Here is a 19,790-nt window from a genome sequence, read left to right on the forward strand (position 1 = left end):
TAGAACAGACAATTCTCGTTTCTATGGAACATTTGTCCTCTCTTATTCCACGAAAGCTGTAAAGCTCCATCCCACATACTCTCCCTCCATTATCACTCTGCTGTATCTAATATTCACCCTTGCAATTCCCCTTCAGGTGCGGATTCATGTTGATTGACAGATCCAAGCTCACAGCTTCCTGTCCAGGAGATCACAACAAATATGAGCTGCAGTCGGCCATTCGGCCCATCGAGCCTGAACCATTCAATGGGATCATTGGCTGACCTACCTCAGCACCGTTTTCCCACACTATCCCCCTGTCACAATGGTCAGCACAGTGGTTAGCACTGTTGATTCACAGCTCCAGGGTCCCAGGTTCGATTCCGGCTTGGGTCACTGTCTGTGCGGAGTCTGCACATCCTCCCCGTATGTAGCATGGGTTTCCTCTGGGTGCTCCGGTTTCCTCCCATAGTCCAAAGATGTGCAGGTTAGGTGGATTGGCCATGATAAGAACTAGAAGCAGGAGTAGGCCATCTGGCCCCTCGAGCCTGCTCCACCATTCAATGAGATCATGGCTGATCTTTTGTGGACTCAGCTCCACTTTCCGGCCCGAACACCATAACCCTTAATCCCTTTATTCTTCAAAAAACTATCTATCTTTATCTTAAAAACATTTAATGAAGGAGCCTCTACTGCTTCACTGGGCAAGGAATTCCATAGATTCACAACCCTTTGGGTGAAGAAGTTCCTCCTGAACTCAGTCCTAAATCTACTTCCCCTTATTTTGAGGCTATGCCCCCTAGTTCTGCTTTCACCCGCCAGTGGAAACAACCGGCCCGCATCTATCCTATCTATTCCCTTCATAATCTTATATGTTTCTATAAGATCCCCCCTCATCCTTCTAAATTCCAGCGAGTACAGTCCCAGTCTACTCAACCTCTCCTCGTAATCCAACCCCTTCAGCTCTGGGATTAACCTAATGAATCTCCTCTGCACACCCTCCAGTGCCAGTACGTCCTTTCTCAAGTAAGGAGACCAAAACTGAACACAATACTCCAGCTGTGGCCTCACTAACACCTTATACAATTGCAGCATAACCTCCCTAGTCTTAAACTCCATCCCTCTAGCAATGAAGGACAAAATTCCGTTCGCCTTCTTAATCACCTGTTGCACCTGTAAACCAACTTTTTGCGACTCATGCACTAGCACACCCAGGTCTCTCTGCACAGCAGCATGTTTTAATATTTTATCATTTAAATAATAATCCCTTTTGCTGTTATTCCTACCAAAATGGATAACCTCACATTTGTCAACATTGTATGCCATCTGCCAGACACAAGCCCATTCACTTAACCTATCCAAATCCCTCTGCAGACTTCTGGTATCCTCTGCACTTTTTGCTTTCCCACTCATCTTAGTGTCGTCTGCAAACTTGGACACATTGCCCTTGGTCCCCAACTCCAAATCATCTATGTAAATTGTGAACAATTGTGAGCCCAACACTGATCCCTGAGGGACACCACGAGCTATTGATTGCCAACCAGAGAAACACCCATTAATCCCCACTCTTTGCTTTCTATTAATTAACCAATCCTCTATCCATGCGACTACTTTACCCTTAATGCCATGCATCTTTATCTTATGCAGCAACCTTTTGTGTGGCACCATGTCAAAGGCTTTCTGGAAATCCAGATATACCACATCCATTGGCACCCGTTATCTACCGCTCTGGTATTGTCCTCAAAAAATTCCACTAAATTAGTTAGGCATGACCTACCCTTTATGAACCCATGCTGCGTCTGCCCAATGGGACAATTTCCATCCAGATGCCTCGCTATTTCTTCCTTGATGACAGATTCCAGCATCTTCCCTACTACCGAAGTTAAGCTCACTGACCTATAATTACCCGCTTTCTGCCTACCTCCTTTTTAAAACAGTGGTGTCACGTTTGCTCATTTCCAGTCCGCCAGGACCACCCGAGTCTAGTGAATTTTGGTAAATTATCACTAGTGCATTTGCAATTTCCCTAGCCATCTCTTTTAGCACTCTGGGATGCATTCCATCAGGTCCAGGAGACTTGTCTACCTTTAGCCCCATTAGCTTGCCCATCACTACCTCCTTGGTGATCACAATCGTCTCAAGGTCCTCACCTGTCATAGCCTCATTTCGATCAGTCACTGGCATGTTATTTGTGTCTTCCACTGTGAAGACCGACCCAAAAAACCTGTTCAGTTCCTCAGCCATTTCCTCATCTCCCATTATTAAATCTCCTTCTCATCCTCTAATGGACCAATATTTACCTCAGCCACTCTTTTTTAAAAATATATTTGTAGAAACTTTTACTATCTGTAACATCTGTTACATCTTCTCCAGTCCTTCTAGATCCATTTTACAATATGGAGACTTGAACTAATCTGAGCAGCAAACTCACCGTTGTCCTTAAATGCCTGTATGTTGCAGTATTTTACACATTTTACTATTAGCTGAATGTACGATGGGACAGAATAAGATCCAACGAGCCAGTCTGTGACACTGTAGAACATCGGGCAGCACGGTAGCACAATGGTTAGCACAATGGCTTGACAGCACCAGGGTCCCAGGTTCGATTCCGGCTTGGGGTCACTGTCTGTGCGGAGTCTGCACGTTCTCCCCGTGTCTGCGTGGGTTTCCATCGGGTGCTCCAGTTTCCTTCCACAATCCAAAGATGTGCAGGGATATGTGGATTGGCTATGCTAAATTGCCCTTAGCATCCAAAAAAGTTAAGGGAAGGTGGGGTTACGGGGATAGGGTGGAAGTGTGGGGATAGGGTGGAGGTGTGGGGTTAGGTAGGGTGCTAAGGCCGGTGCAGACTCGATGCGCCAAACGGCCTCCTTCTGCACTGTAGATTCTGTGATTCTGTATCTACAAACTTGCCTCTTCCCCTTACTGCTAAAAAGTTGGCTTTTTCATTCTTAACCTGTCAGTGATGACATTAAGAATAATGTGTCAGAGAAAGACTGGATTTCAGCTCGGTGACACTGGGCCAGACTAAAGTTTAATTCATAGGATTGTTGAGCTAATGTCTCCATATCATTTGATGGACCTAGAAGGACTGAGGAAGATACAGGAAAGTTTATCGGAATGAAGCCTGAATGGACAGGTTACAGCCAGCAAGAAATGCAGAGGCTCGATGAGCCGTATGGTCTGCATCCACTCCCATTTCTTGTGTTTTCATGAACATCACGGTCAGTCATTTCCATGCAGACACAACCAACTAACAGTTCATCGCCATCCTTCCCATATTCCAGGATTCCAAACACACTTTCCAGGTGACAGTGATTTACTTGTACTTCTTGCTTTCCAGTATTGTGTATTCACTGCTCACGATTTGGTCTCCCCTCCACTGAGGAGATAAGTCTGGATTGGTGACTGTGGAACATCACCATTTAGTCTGCAAGCATAATCCTGAGCTCCTGATCATTTAATATTTTAATTCCCTGCCCCACTCCCACTCTGTCCTCGGCCTCCTGCACTGCTCCAATAAAGCTCAAAGGAAACTCGAGGAACAGAACCTCATCCTTGATCAGGCAATTTCTGATCTTCCAGACACAACATTCATTTCAGTAATTTCAGATTATAATCATCACTCCGATATTTTCAGACAGTTGGTGCTGGTAACGGTTCTGCTGTTGCCATTTATACCTCACCTGGACCTGTCTTTTATTTCTTCTCTTATCCTATTAGTTTATTTACTTATATCATTGTCTCCCAGTTTTGTCTTGCACCATTATCCCCTTTGTCATTTAATCACTTCAGCCTCACATCCTCCCAAACTGCCCCCTCTGAAATGGCCCAGCAAGCCACTCAGTTCAAGGGCAATTAGGGATGGGCAGCAAATGCCGGCTCAGCCAGCGACACCCACATCCCAAGAACAAATAAAGGAAAGTCGGCAGTTAGAAAGGCAAATGCAATGTTCGCATTCATTTTAAGAGAGCTACAATACAAGTGCAGGGATGTACTGCCATGCCTCTCATCAGACCACATTTTGAGTATTGTGAGCAGTTTTGGGCCCCGTGTCTAAGGAAGGATGTACTGGCCTTGGAGGGTGTCTGGAGGAGGATCACAAGAATGATCCCTGGAATGAAAGATTTGTCATATGAGGAGCGATTGAGGACTCTGGGTCTGTACTCGATGGAGTTTAGAAGGATGAATGGGAATCTCATTGAAACTTACAGAATACCCAGATAGAGTGGACGTGGAGAAAATGTTTCCACTGGTAGGAGAGATTAGAACCCGAGGGCATAGCCTCAGACTGAAGGGACGATCATTTAAAACTGAGGGGAGGAGGAATTTCTTCAGCCTGAGGGTGGTGAACCTGTGGAACTCTTCGCTGAAGAAGACTGTGGAGGCCAAGTGACATAAACATCGAACTTGATGGGGCAAATGGCGTCTTTCTGCACTATCAAGTATGCACACCGACCCTCTGAAAGAGCACCCTACTCAGAGCCACTCTCCCGCCCTATCCCCTTAACCCCACCTAACCAACACATCCCCGGACACCGAAGGCAATTTAGCATGGGCAATCCACCTAACCTGCACATCTTTGGACTGTGGGAGGAAAGTGGAGCATCCGGAAGAAACCCACGCAGACACGGGGAGAAAGTGCAAACTCCACACAGACAGTGACCCAAGGCTGGAATTAACCTGGGTCCCTGGCACTGTGAGGTAGTAGTGCTAACCATGTGCCACCACGTGATGTCAGTCACTGAGTGTTTTTAAGATAGAGATAGATAGGTACTTGATTAATAAGGGGATCAGGTATTACAGGGAGAAAGCAGGTGAATGGGGATGAGATACATATCAGCCATGATCAAATGGCCTAATTCTGCTGCCTTATCTTTTGTAATTATGGTCTCTTGACTTGTTTAGCCAGGCTCAAACTGTGACACCATTACATTAGCTCTCTCGCTACAAACGGTAAAATGGTCGGTAAGGGACCAACCATGAGAGGAACCCGGGAGGGAGCGAGCAGGCAGTGTATATACCGTATTGTAAATGAATCTAGTTCTTTACTCAGTGTGGATTCTCCAAGTCCTTATTATTATTTTTTTTAATTTAGAGTACCCAATTCATTTTTCCAATTAAGGGGCAGTTTAGCGTGGCCAATCCACTACCCTGCACATCGTTGGGTTGTGGGGGCGAAACCCACGCAAACACTGGGAGAATGTGCAAACTCCACATGGACAGTGACCCAGAGCTGGGATCGAACCTGGGAACTTGGTGCCGTGAGGCCACAGTGCTAACCCACTGCGCCACCGTGCTGCCCTACCGTGTCCATATTAAACTTCCCCTGCAAAAGTCACAGAATTAGAAGTGAGATAATCAATCTCTCGCAGACATCATGTCTGTAAACATTTAACCTAGCTTTTCATAATATTACTGCAAAATACAAACTATGAAGTATGACCATTTCTTATATTTATCACGTTCGTCTCCCCCTCTCTTTCCCGGCCTCTGTACTTGTTGATAAACTATTCAATTTCCAAATTCTTCCAGCTTGGATAAAAGGTCACTGGCCTGAAGCATTCACTCTGGTCCTCTGCACAGATGTTGTTTGACCTGCTCCGTGTTTCTACTATTTTCTGTTTTGAGGTCGGATTTCCAGCATCTACAGTATCTGGTTTTTGGGTCACTGTGGATCAGGTTTCTCTCACTGTTCCCTGTTTTTAAAATAAATTTAGAATACCCAATTATTTTTTTTCCAATTAATGGGCAAGTTAGCGTGACCAATCCACCTAACCTGCACATCTTTGGGTTGTGGGGGTGAAACCCACGCAGACATGGGGAGAATGTGCAGACTCCACACGGACAGTGACCCAGGGCCGGGATTTGAAATCGGGTCCTCATGCGCCATAGTCCCAGTGCTAACCACTGCGCCACGTGCCACCCTACTGTTCCCTGTTTAAAGGTGAAGAAGGAGTTTTTCAAGAATGAAACACATGAACTCTCACCCTGTCCAACATGAAACTAAACTCACTGTTAGTTCCTTATCAGTAACAATTTTAAACACAAAGTTTCCAGGCGGGATCGAAGCGGGAATTTCTCATGTAAAGTAAAGGTGATCAACAGCACACTGGGTAATGAGTTTGAATCCCCCCCACCCCCGGACAGAGGGGAACTGCCCATCCACCACCCCCCCCCACCCCGGACAGAGGGGAACTGACCACCCCCCACCCTGGACTGAGGGGAACTGACCATCCCCCCCCCCACCCAGGACAGTGGGGAACTGACCATTCCCCCCTTCCAGGACAGAGGGGAACTGACCATCTCCCCTCCCCCCCACCCTGGACAGAGGGGAACTGACCATCCTCCACACCCCGGACAGAGGGGAACTGACCATTCCCCCCCCCACCCAGGACAGAGGGGAACTGACCATCCCCCCGCTCCCAGGACAGAGGGGAACTGACCACCCCCCCCCCCCCACCCTGGACAGAGGGGAACTGACCATCCCCCCACCCCTGGACAGAGGGGAACTGACCATCCCCCCCCCCCACACAGGACAGAGGGGAACTGCCCATCCCCCCACTCCCAGGACAGAGGGGAACTGACCATCCCCCCCCCCCCACCCCAGACAGAGGGGAACTGACCATCCCCCCGCCCCTGGACAGAGGAGAACTGACCACCCCCCCACCCAGGACAGAGGGGAACTGACCATACCCCCGCTCCCAGGATAGAGGGGAACTGACCATCCCCCACCCACCCTGGACAGAGGGGAACTGACCATCCCCCACCCACCCTGGACAGAGGGGAACTGACCATCCCCCCCCCCCACCCTGGACAGAGGGGAACTGACCATCCCCCCACCCCCGGACAGAGGGGAACTGACCATCCCCCCCCCCCCCCCACCCTGGACAGAGGGGAACTGACCATCCCCCCACCCCCGGACAGAGGGGAACTGACCATCCCCCCCACACAGGACAGAGGGGAACTGACCCCCCCCCCCCCCACCCCGGACAGAGGGGAACTGACACCCCCCACCCCGGACAGAGGGGAATTGACCATCCCCCCCACCCCGGACAGAGGGGAACTGACCATCCCCCCACCCCCGGATAGAGGGGAACTGACCATCCCCCCACCCCCGGACAGAGGGGAACTGACCATCCCCCCCCCCCCACCCTGGACAGAGGGGAACTGACCATCCCCCCACCCCCCGACAGAGGGGAACTGACCATCCCCCCCACACAGGACAGAGGGGAACTGACCCCCCCACCCCGGACAGAGGGGAACTGACACCCCCCACCCCGGACAGAGGGGAACTGACCATCCATCTCCAGCTCTAATTCGCAAACACAAAATGCCGCCAAGAATCAGCCAATCAGGCTGAGCCTGTGGCTGCGCCACAACACCCCATTTGCTTTACTAACTACTCTCTCAATATATCTTGCAGATATACAAAATCCTTTTCCTTCACCTCCCGCCTCTATCTCTCTCCTTTCAGAGACCAGGTGGAAGGTTTCCTCCCCGAAGGACAACTTGACCAGAAGTTTGACAAATCTTTCAAACCTTCAGCCTCCATCACCATAAAGCAGCAGTGCGAACCACCGTGCGACCGGAGACTAGGAAGAAGTGATGATGAAAGTTACTGGATTATTGTGAAAACTCAACTGGTTCACCAATGTCCTTCAGGGAGGGAACCTGCCACCTGATCTGGACCTACACAGGACTCTGGCCTCTACGAAAGGAGAGAGATAGAGGTTTGAGGTGAAGGAAAAGGATTTTGTATATCTGCAAGACATATTGAGAGAGTAGTTAGTAAAGCAAATGGGGTGTTGAGCTTCATAAGCAGGAATACTGATAGAAAAACCGGGAAGTGATGCTGAATCTTTATAACGCTCTGGTTAGGTCACATCTCGAGTATTGTGGCCGGATCCGGTAACCAGACTTTAGGAAGGAAGTGAAGATTCTGAGAAGTTGCAGATTTACCAGAATAGTTTGAGCAAAAGAAGCTGAGGGGAGATTTGATTCAGGTTCTCAAGATTCTGACGTGTTTGGATAAGGTAAACGAAACAATCTGGGACAGAGATTTACATTTTTGGATAAGAAATAGAGGGGGATGTGGGGGAGAATATTTTTACACAGTGAGTGATAATGACCCAAAACCTGCTGCCATGAAGGGGTGGAAATAGACACGATGAATAATTTTGAAGGACATTGGAGAGACACTGGAGGGAAATAAAGCTGCAAGGACACGGGATAGAGCAGGAGAATGGGATTGACTGGATTGCTGTAGTGAGCTGGCATGGTTCAATGGGTGGAATGGCCTCCTCTGTACCATTCTGACTCTATGGCTCTTTCCAAGAAATCCTTAAATCCTTACAGTGCAGAAGGAGCCCATTCGGTCCATCGAGTCTATACTGACCCTCTGAAAGAACACCCTACCGAGGCCTACTTTCCCACCCTATTCCCATAACACTACCTCGCCTTTTGTACACAAAGGGACAATTTAGCACGGCCAATCCACCTAACCTACACATTTTTGTGGGAGGTAACCGGAGCACCCGGAGGAAACCCACGCAGACTCGGGAGAATGTGCACAGTCCACACAGCCTTTCCTGTAATTGTACCTTGTAATTTAACTCTGGGCGTTCAGATATCACTCGGGTAAATCTGTGCTACATTCTGTCCTTCCTCAGGTTTGTTGCCCAGAGCTGAACACAGTTCTCCAGGTTTGGCTTAACCAGGGTTTGTGAATCTCGGGGCTTTTCCAGTCACACTGAGACCTGAAATCTTCCCTCACAGACAGAACAGACAAACCTTTTACCTTCCACACCCAGATGCTGCTGAAATTCAGGTTCTGATGAATCGAGTGACTCTGTCAGATCGCGATGTGATGTCTGGTTTGAGTTTCCGTCTGTCAATCCTCCACTTCCAGTATCCTGCAAATGTACAGAAACCATCACCTGTCACAGTTAACTTCTCCGAACAAATGATTCACAGGAGCATCAGAGCAGATTTACGAGATGTAGCCAACAAGCATTCTCGCTGAACTAATTTTATTGTTTACACAAAGTGGCACAGTTCTAACTTTCTGAACACATGCACAGTCACTGTTTAAAGTTTCAATCTGGTATATATAAACACGCACTCTCACCTACCCTTGAAGGCACCGCTTATCTTGTTATTGTCCACTGTCCCTATCTGTTACTGAGACAGCCGTTACCTCCTGTTCCTTGTTATTGAAGCTCGCTGTCCTTGCGAGAACACAGCTGCAAATGCTGCTGACTTGTGCGTTCAGTTTTACAAAGGTCAATTAGAATCTTAGTAACAATCTGTAACCCCGTATCTGTTGTTTTATTCAGTCTGAAACCTCATTCTTAAATCATATTATTACCTTAACATGTACTATTTATTTCCCCTTTACACAGTGCAGGATAGAAATCCACAGCATTCTCTCCACCTGCTCCCTGCTCCAGGATGACCGCTCATGCTCCCTGGTCCAGGATGACCGCTCCTGCTCCCTGGTCCCTGGTCCAGGATGACCGCTCTTGCTCCCTGGTCCAGGATGACCGCTCTTGCTCCCTGGTCCAGGATGACCGCTCCTGCACCCTGGTCCAGGATGACCGCTCCTGCTCCCTGGTCCAGGATGACCGCTCCTGCTCCCTGGTCCAGGATGACCGCTCCTGCTCCCTGGTCCAGGCTGGCCGCTCCTGCTCCCTGGTCCAAGAAGACCGCTCCTGCTCCCTGGTCCAAGATGAACGCTCCTGCTCCCTGGTCCAGGATGACTCCCCTGCTCCCTGGTCCAGGATGGCCGCTCCTGCCTCCTGGTCCAGGATGACCCCTCGTGCTCCCTGGTCCAGCATGACCGCTCCTGCTCCCTTGTCCAGGATGACCGCTCCTGCTCCCTGGTCAAGTTGACCGCTCCTGCTCCCTGGTCCAGGAAGACCGCTCCTGCTCCCTGGTCCAGGATGACCTCTCCTGCTCCCTGGTCCAGGATGACCGCTCCTGCTCCCTGGTCCAGGCTGGCCGCTCCTGCTCCCTGGTCCAAGAAGACCGCTCCTGCTCCCTGGTCCAAGATGAACGCTCCTGCTCCCTGGTCCAGGATGACTCCCCTGCTCCCTGGTCCAGGATGGCCGCTCCTGCTCCCTGGTCCAGGATGACCCCTCGTGCTCCCTGGTCCAGCATGACCGCTCCTGCTCCCTTGTCCAGGATGACCGCTCCTGCTCCCTGGTCAAGTTGACCGCTCCTGCTCCCTGGTCCAGGAAGACCGCTCCTGCTCCCTGGTCCAGGCTGACCGCTCCTGCTCCCTGGTCCAGGATGACCGCTCCTGCTCCCTGGTCCAGGATGACCGCTCATGTTCCCTGGTCCAGGATGACCGCTCCTGCTCCCTGGTCCAGGATGACCGCTCCTGCTCCCTGGTCCAGGATGACTGCTCCTGCTCCCTGGTCCAGGGTGACCGCTCCTGCTCCCTGGTCCAGGATGACCGCTCCTGCTCCCTGGTCCAGGATGACCGCTCCTGCTCCCTGGTCCAGGATAACTGCTCCTGCTCCCTGGTTCAGGATGACCGCTCCTGCTCCAGGATGGCCGCTCCTGCTCCCTGCTGCACATTGACTCTTGTTGTCATCAGCAGTCGCTCGATTCAAGGATGGCGTCTTCTCAGGTTTGTGTGTTTCTGCCCTGGGTCTTCATAAGACTGAACAGAGCTGCAGATTTTTGGACACATGGGGCAGGACATCCCATCAGACAGTGGGATCCAGAGAGCAGAATTTGCTTAATATTCTTTCCTCTGCTGCTGTTCTGCTTCATTAATCAGGCACCTGGGTCTCTACAAACCAGGGTCATGGTTGTCAAATTACCCAGGTCAACGGTAATGCAGTTTGATGGTCACAAAGAAAAGTACAGCACAGGAACAGGCCATTCGGCCCTCCAAGCCTGCACCAACCATGCTGCTCGTCTGAACTAAAAGCCCTTACCCTTCCGGGGACCGTATCCTGCTATTCCCATCCTATTCTTGTATTTTTCAAGATGCTCCTTAAAAGTCACTATCATCCCTGCTTCCACTACCTCCCCCGGCAGCGAGTTCCAGGCTCCCACCACCCTGTGTGTAAACAAATGTGCCTCGTCCATCTTCTTCAAAGCTTGCCCCTCGCACCTTAAACCTATGTTCCCTAGCAATTGACTCTTTCACTCTGAGAAAAAACTTCTGACTATCCATTCTGTCCATGCCCCTCATAATCTTGCAGACTTCGATCAGATCGCACCTCAACCTCCGTCATTCCAGTGAGAACAAACCAAGTTTCTCCAACCGCTCCTCACAGCTAATCCCTCCCTACCAGACAACACGCTGGTAAATCTTTTCTGTATCCTCTCCAAAGGCTTCCCATCCTTCTGGTAGTCTGGCGACCAGAATTGAACTCCATATTCCAAGTGCGGCCTAACTAAGGTTCTATAAAGCTGCAACATGATTTGCCAATTTTTAAACTCAATGCCCCGGCCGACGAAGGTAGCATGTCATATGCCTTTTTGACTACCTTCTCCACCTGTGCTTCCACTTTCAGTGACCTGTGTACCTGTACACCCAGATCCCTCTGCCTATCAATACTCTTGAGGGTTCTGCCATTTACTGTATATTTCCCATCTGTATTAGACCTTCCAAAATGCATTACCTCACGTTTGTCCGGATTAAATTCCATCTGCCAACTTTCCGCCCAAGTCTCCAACCAATCTATATCCTGCTGTATCCTCTAACGGTCCTCATCGCGATCCATAATTCTACTAATCTTTGTGTCACCTGCAAACTCACTAATCAAACCAGTTACATTTTCCTCCAAAACATTAATATATATTACAAACAGCAAAGATCCCAGCACTGATCCCTGAGGCACGCCACTAGTCACAGCTCTCCATCAGAAACGTACCCGTGCACTGCTACCCTGTGTCTTCTCTGACTGAGCCAGTTCTGTATCCATCTTGCCAGCTCACCTCTGATCCAGTGTGACTTCACCTTTTGTACCAGTCTGCCATGAGGGACCTTACAAAGACCTTACTGAACATAGAACATACAGTGCAGAAGGAGGCCATTCAGCCCATCGAGTCCGCACAGACCCACTTAAGCCCTCACTTCCACCCTATCCCCGTAACCGACCCACTTAAGCCCTCACTTCCACCCTATCCCCATAACCGACAAATTAAGCCCTCATTTCCACCCTATCCCAATAACCCCTCCTCACCTTTTTTTTTTGGACACTAAGGGCAATTTAGCATGGCCAATCCACCTAACCTGCATGTCTTGGACTGTGGGAAGAAACCGGAGCACCCGGAGGAAACCCACCCAGACACGGGGAGAGCGTGCAGACTCCGCACAGTGACCCAGCGGGAAATCTAACCTGGGACCTTGGCGCTGTGAAGCCACAGTGCTAGCCACTTGTGCTAACGTGCTGCCTATGTAGTCCTTGTAGACAAATTCCACTGCCCTCCACTCATCAATTATCTTTGTCCCTTCCTCAAAAACTCGATCAAGTTAGTGAGACACGACCTCGCCTTCATAAAACCATGTTGCTTCTCGCTAATATGTCCACTTATTTCCAAGTGGGAATAAATCTTTTCTCAAAAGAATTCTCTCCCATAATTTCCTGCCACTGACGTGTAATTACCTGAATTATCCATGCTACCCTTCTTTTTTTTATTGGGTTTTTGAACAAAGTATATTTGGCGTTATGTACACAGAATATGATATATATATATGTACATATACATAGAAGAGAAGGGCACACAAACATATCACAAAAAAAAGTAACAATAAAAAATCAAATGAAGTAACTGGTCGAGTATTATGCACCAGCTCAACAGCAGCAACTCTGTACAATTGGCAAAATTATTTATAGCACCGAAGTAGGCATCTGTTTGTGTGTGTGTGTGTGGTGGGGGGCGGGGGGGAGACTGGGGAGGTAGATATACACTTGGGTGCCGGAGAAACAATTACAGAGGGCAATACTTGATGGGTCTGGTGTTGGTGTTGTCACTTGCTTCTCCCAGGCGGACTTCGCTGCCAGTATCGTCTCGCGCTCACCTGCGCTTTGGCCATTCCTCCCGTCTTTCACCTGTATACTATCCTTGCTACCCTTCTTTGTTTTTTTTATAAATTTAGAGTACCCAATTCATTTTTTCCAATTAAGGGGCAATTTAGCATGGCCAATCCACCTAACCTGCACATATTTTTGGGTTGTGGGGGTGAAATATATTTTATCAAATAGCTGCAGTGATATCAGAGTGTGGGTGGAGCTGGGCTGTCCATCTTCACTGCAGCTATTTGATAAACACCAGGTTCTTAAAGGTACTCTCACATGACAATCCTGAATTCTCCCTCTGTGTACCTGAACAGGCTCCGGAATGTGCTGACTGGGGGCTTTTCACTGTAACTTCATTGCAGTGTTAATGTAAGACTACTTGTGACAATAAAGATTAGGATTATAAAAAAATGTTCCAGCAAATTTCCATCCCACCCGCGATGATTCTCACGGCCGGAAATATGACCCCAACAAATGGGGTGAAGCCAAATCTTTAAAAGTCAATCTGTATTTCAAATTGTTGCCGTGCTGTCAGAGAAAAGGTTAACTTTGCTGCTTGTTTACAAAAGGGAAGAGGAAACATTCACAAAGCTTCCCACAACTTGTGAGCTCTGAAACATAACTTCAAGGCTGAAGTTTATCTTCAGAGATTGAAACGTTTTGGTGTCTTTTCCAATTGGACCAGTAAATTGTGATTCGCACTGAAAGGTTTACTTTCACTCAGTAATTAGAACATTTCACTTTCTCAGCACTGACACTTCAGATCAAATCCCAATTGTTCTCTTCCCTTGTAGCTGGTGTGTGGAGATTGTAGATCTGTCAGCACAGATACCACACTGTGCTTCTGGATACACTCAGTCTGCAAATAGATGAATCTTTTAAACATCAGCCAAGTGAAGGTCTTCCCCTGACTCTAAGGAGTGAGATGTCCCTGTAGTTGATGCTGTCTCCCTGTCACTGCTGTTTTTTATTGCATCACACATGTTCCGTGGACCAGTCTCACAGCCCAAAAGGGGAGGGCAGGAAGGTGTGACAGTCGATGGGACTTTCTGTGTGTGAGTTCAGCTGGAATTCCATCCTTGCCGGGTGCTTTCTGCTTGCTCAGCAATCAATGGCCTTTTCCAGCTCAAATGATGAGAATTCCTTGTCCAACTCAACCAAGATAGGAAGCTGCAGGAGAGTCAGAGACTGGGAGATGCCCTTCTCACAGGGTGCAGCTCACTGTTGTGTTCAACCCAGCTCCTCCTCACTCCCTCACCATGACTGACACTGAGCATGCTCAGAGCACACACCCACACTGCACCTGCGCACTGGCCTCGTACACTCACTGATCGGGAACTTTCTGCAGCGCGGGGGATTCTGGGTAACACAGCCGCCATAGAGCCATGAGTAAACAGGAAGATTCTATTTCCCAGTCAGCAAAACAGAAGATCCACAGTTAGGCAAGATGCTGGGCATGAAGCACAATGAGAGTTTTGGATACTTTATTTAATACAGAAGCACATTATTCTGATATCGCTTAGACATGGGCACAAGCAGGCTGATCTACAGTATGTACAGTATTTAAAACACCTGGGACACGGTAAATCATCGCATCAAATCAGTGATAGATTTGTTTACTGTTCATAATTGTGACTGGGTCACACTCACGATTCATGCAAAATGCAACTCCCCAGGTTTTTTGACCCACTCCCTCCAGACCTGTTTTCACTCCAAGGGTCTTGACACCTGCCTTAGTCTTTATCAAGCCATGATCAGCTCACACTGCCCAACAACCAGCCTCTCCTGCACGGGGGCACAGGGTTTCCATCACCAAATATCTGTCCTGGTCCACGCACATCGACACTACCACCAAGAAAGCACAACAGCACCTATACTTCTTCAGGAAACTAAGGAAGTTTGGCATGTCCGCACTGACTCTTCCCAACTTTTACAGATGCACCATAGAAATCATCCTATCTGGCTGCATCACTGCCTGGTATAGCAACTGCTTGGTCCAAGACCGGAAGAAACTTCAGAGAGTAGTGAACACAGCTCAATCCATCACACGAACCTGCCTCCCATCCATTGATTCTATCCACACCTCCCGCTGTCTTGGGAAAGCGGGCAGCATAATCAATGACCCCTCCCACCCAGCTTACTCACTCTTCCAACTTCTTCCATCAGGCAGGAGACACAAAAGTCTGAGAACACGCAGAAACAGATTCTAATCAGCTTCTTCCCCGCTATTACCACTCCTAAACGACCCTCTTATGGACTGACCTGATTAATACTACACTCCTGTATGCTTCAACCAATGCCTTTGTCTATATATTTACATTGTGTACCTTGGGTTGCCCTATTATGTATTTTCTTTTTAGTTTACTTTCTTTTCATGTACAAAATGATCTGTTTGAGCTGCTCGCAGAATAATACTTTTCACTGTACTTCGGTGCACGTGACAATAAACAAATCCAATCCATATCGAGGGAGTAATCTGCCTCTCTTGCATTGGTGCACTGCATTTCCCTCATAACACAGTGACATAGAAAGGTGACAGCACAAAACAAAGGCACTCAACAAATTGTATCTGTGCCAACTTTCTGCAACAGTCACAATCCCCTGTCCTTGGCCCTGAACTCTGCAGATATTTTTCTCCTCAAAAGATACGAACAGATGAGCAAGGAGCTGGAGTTGGCTATTCAGCCCAGTCTGCTCCACCATTTAATAACCTCATGGCTGATCTGACAGTAACAGATAGTTGTCCAATTCTCTTTTCAAGGCATCAATTGAATCTGCCTCCACCACATTTTCGAGCAGTGCATTCATGATCCCACATGCAGCACAGAATGGTTTTCTTCACATCATAAGACATAGGAGCAGAATTAGGACACACGGCCCATCGAATCTGCTCCGCCAGTAAATCATGGCTGATATTTTTCCCATCTCCATTCTCCTGCTTTCTCCCCATAACCCTTGATCCCCTTATTAATCAAGAACCTATCTATCTCTGTCTTCAAGACACTCAGTGATTTGGCCTCCACGGCATTCTGTGGCAAAGAGTTCCACAGATTCACCACCCTCTGACTGAAGAAATTCTTCCTCATCTGTTTTAATTCCTCCTCATCACCTGAGGAAGGAACTGTGCCCCTGAAGCTAGTGAGTCGAAACAAACCTGTTGGATTTTAACCTGGTGTTGCAAGACTTCTTACTCTGTTTTAAAGGATCGCCCCTTTGGTCTGAGATTGTGTCCTCTGCTTCTAGTTGTCCCTACAAGTGGAAACATCTTCTCCATGTCCTCTCTACCCAGGCCTCGCAGTATCCTGTAAGTTTTAATAAGATCCCCCCATATCCTTCTAAACTCCAACGAGTACAGACCCAGAGTCCTCAACCGTTCCTCATACGACACGCTCTTCATTCCAGGGATCATTCTTGTAAACCTCCTCTGGACCCTTTCCACGGCCAGCACATCCTTACTTAGATACGGGCCCAAAACGGCTCATAATACTCCAAATGGGTCAGATCAGAGCCTTATATAGCCTCAGAGGTACATCCCTTGTCTTGTATTCTAGCCCACTCGACACAAATACATTGCATTTGCCTTCCTAACTGCCGACTGACCCTGCACGTTAACCTGAAGAGAATCTTGAACAAGGTCTCCCAAGTCCCTTCGTGCTTGTGATTTCCTCAGCATTTCACCATTTAGAAAATAGTCTATGCCTGCTTCGAAAGTCCATAACCTCACACTTTTCCACATTGTATTCCATCTGCCACTTCTTTGCCCACTCTCCTAGCCTTGTTCAGCATTGTTTATTATAATCACTTGAAATGGATGCCCTCCATTTATAATCTTGCCCTAAATATGACTTGCTGGATCAAACGTCTATTGCAGATCCTTAGTTTTAATGTGGTCAAGTGCCTTTCCATTTGAGAACTGTTCAATAAAGTTATTAGAATTATTTGTAGCTAGGACAGCACGTGGAGCAGTGGTTAGCACTGGGACTACAGCGCTGAGAACCCGGGTTTGAATCCCGGCCCTGGGTCACTGTCCGTGTGGAGTTTGCACATTCTCCCCATGTCTGCATGGGTTTCACCCCCACAACCCAAAGATGTGCAGGTTAGGTGGATTGGCCAGGCTAAATTACCCCTTAATTGGAGAAAAATAATAATAATTGGGTACTCTGAATTTTTTTTTTTAAAGGATTATTTGTAGTTTCCCCCAGTTTTTTCCATTATCCTGAAGTGACCTTATTTTTATCGGGAGTTAACTGAAGTGTGTTCCTAACCTCTCATTATCTAAATTTCAATTTCCCACCTTTCTGTCCACCTGACCCAGCCCATGGCTTTCTCCCTCATTGTCTGAAACACATCAGCAACTTTTGTATAATCCTGGTGCATACATTTAAGTCTAAATCATTGATATATACCGGAAAATTGTGGAGCCCCACTGGAAACAGACGTCCAGGCATCATTCAGTCCTAGATGTGACTAACAGCAGCAACAACGTCTGAATCCAAACCCTGCTGTTGCCTGTGAACTTGCTGATGCCTGTGCAGGTTGTTTGACTGAGTGAATCTCCTCCCACACACGGAGCAGTTGAACAACCTCTCCCAAGTACCGCTCCCACTTTTGGGTGACACAGTAGCTCAGTGGTTAGCACTGTTGCTTCACAGCTCCAGGGTCCCTGGTTTGATTCCCTGCTTGGGTCACTGTCTGTGCGGAGTCTGCGCGTTGTCCCAGTGTCTGCGTGGGTTTCCTCCGGGTGCTCCGGTTTCCCCCCACAGTCCAAAGATGTGCAGGTTAGATGGATTGGCCATGCTAAATTGCCCTTTCTGTCCAAAAAGGTGAGGTGGGGTAATGGGTTAGGTTGGAGGTATGGGCTTAAGTAAGGTGCTTTTTGCAAGCACTCGATGGGCCAAATGCCCTCCTTTGGCACTGTATATTCTATGATTCTGTTTCAGTGTGAACTCGCTGGTGTTTCAGCAGATTCAGTTTACTTTTAAAGCTCTTCTCAGTCAGAACATTTAAAAGATCTCTGATCAGTATGAACAAGTTGGTGTCTCAGGAGGATTGATGACTGAGTGAATCCCTTCCCACACACGGAGCAGGTGAATGGCCTCTCCCCAGTGTGAGTGCGTTGGTGTCTCAGTAAATTCATTTTACTTTTAAAGCTCTTCTCACAGTCAGCACATTTAAAAGGTTTCTGATCAGTATGAACAAGTTGGTGTCTCAGGAGGATTGATGACCGAGTGAATCCCTTCCCACACATGGAGCAGGTGAATGGCCTCTCCCTGGTGTGAGTGCGTTGATGTGTCAGTAAATCCTTTCTGTGTTTAAAGCTCTTTTCACAGTCAGCACATTTAAACGGTCTCTGGTCAGAGTGAATCTGATGGTGAATCCGGAGGTTTGACAAATCATTAAATCCCTTCCCACATTCCAAACAGATGAACGGCCTCTCCCCAGTGTGAGTGCGTTGATGCAACAGTAAATCCTTTCTGCTTTTAAAGCTCTTTCCACAGTCAGCACATTTAAAAGGTCTCTGATCAGTATGAACAAGTTAGTGTGTCAGGAGGTGGGATGACCGAGTGAATCCCTTCCCACACATGGAGCAGGTGAACAGCCTTTCCCCAGTGTGAATACGTCGATGAGTTTCCAATTCAGAAGGATAATTGAATCCCATCCCACAGTCCCCACATGTCCACGGTTTCATCATAGTTATCGACAAGTGATCAGGTGTAGATGGGATGCAGATTTGAGGTCACTATCAGATCAGCATTGATGTTATTAAATGGTGGAACAGGCTCACGTGGCTGAATGTCCTATTGCTGCTTCTTGATTCCTTTGGTGCGAATGGCCTTATGTCTCTCCAACTTGGATCATCAGTTGAAGCCTGAATATGGTGTCTCCCTAATGTAAATGCTGCAATTTAATTTCATGCTGTGTGATTGGTTAGAGCTCAGTTCCAGCTAACTGTGGAAAATTACTTAGATGTCTGTGTCTCGGTGCTTTTCCAATGACAGTGATTTTTGACATTTTTTCCGAAAGTCAAAACAGACAAACATTTCTCCTTCCACGTTGAAAGGCCGGTCCTGATGAATCAAGTGACTGTCAGATCTCGACATGATGTTTGCATCTGCAAATATTCTGTAAAAGGCGATTACATTGAATTACTGTGAATATATAAGACACAAACAGGCCATTCTGTCACAGATTCTGCTGCTGTCAATACTCGGCACACATCTCTGACTGTCACACCTATCATATCTCAGCCTTTCAGCTGATTTTCGATTCCATTTTCTCTCATGTGCTTGTCCCGTTGCATTTTGAAAACATCTCAGCACCTTCCTCAACTCCTTTCCATGGTAATGAGTTGCACATTCTGAACCTGTGATAAATAAATGTGTCCGTATTTATGACTTGTTTATTAATGGTCACTCTCTCACATCGCCCCTCTCCACAGTACTGATAATTTAAAAGATTTATAGCATGTCACTGCTTCATTTGTTGTTGTCGATAGAAAAAGGGCCCCACTCCATTTAATCTTTCCTGAGAGCTGTAATCTCTCATGTTATAAAAGTAATCACTGTCAATGCAGGATAGAATTCGCAAAGAGACAAACCTTTCTGTTGGGTTCAGTTTGTTGTGTGCAAATTCTCCAATTCTAACCCCCTGTAAAAGGAGTTTACAAAAGCCATCACTGTCAGTCCAGGATAGAAATTCTGAACAGGCAATTCTAGTTTCTCTGGAACATTTTTTCCTCTCTTGTTCCCCCAAAGCTGTAAATCCCCG

General features: G+C 47.7%; 1 protein-coding gene across 1 annotated transcript in view; it reads right to left on the reverse strand.

The window, feature by feature from the left end:
* LOC140421448 (uncharacterized) overlaps positions 1-19,790 on the reverse strand; it is a 43,895-nt gene that overhangs the window by 23,473 nt on the left and 632 nt on the right. The window contains exons 2-3 of the mRNA XM_072506169.1: positions 17,429-19,386; positions 8,780-8,894 (exon numbers count right to left, since the gene is read on the reverse strand). The gene's annotated coding sequence lies outside the window, so the exon portion shown is untranslated. The remainder of the gene's footprint in view (positions 1-8,779; positions 8,895-17,428; positions 19,387-19,790) is intronic.

This window comes from Scyliorhinus torazame, chromosome 5, assembly GCF_047496885.1.
Source record: "Scyliorhinus torazame isolate Kashiwa2021f chromosome 5, sScyTor2.1, whole genome shotgun sequence".
In the NCBI taxonomy this organism is placed as follows: Eukaryota; Metazoa; Chordata; class Chondrichthyes; order Carcharhiniformes; family Scyliorhinidae; genus Scyliorhinus; species Scyliorhinus torazame.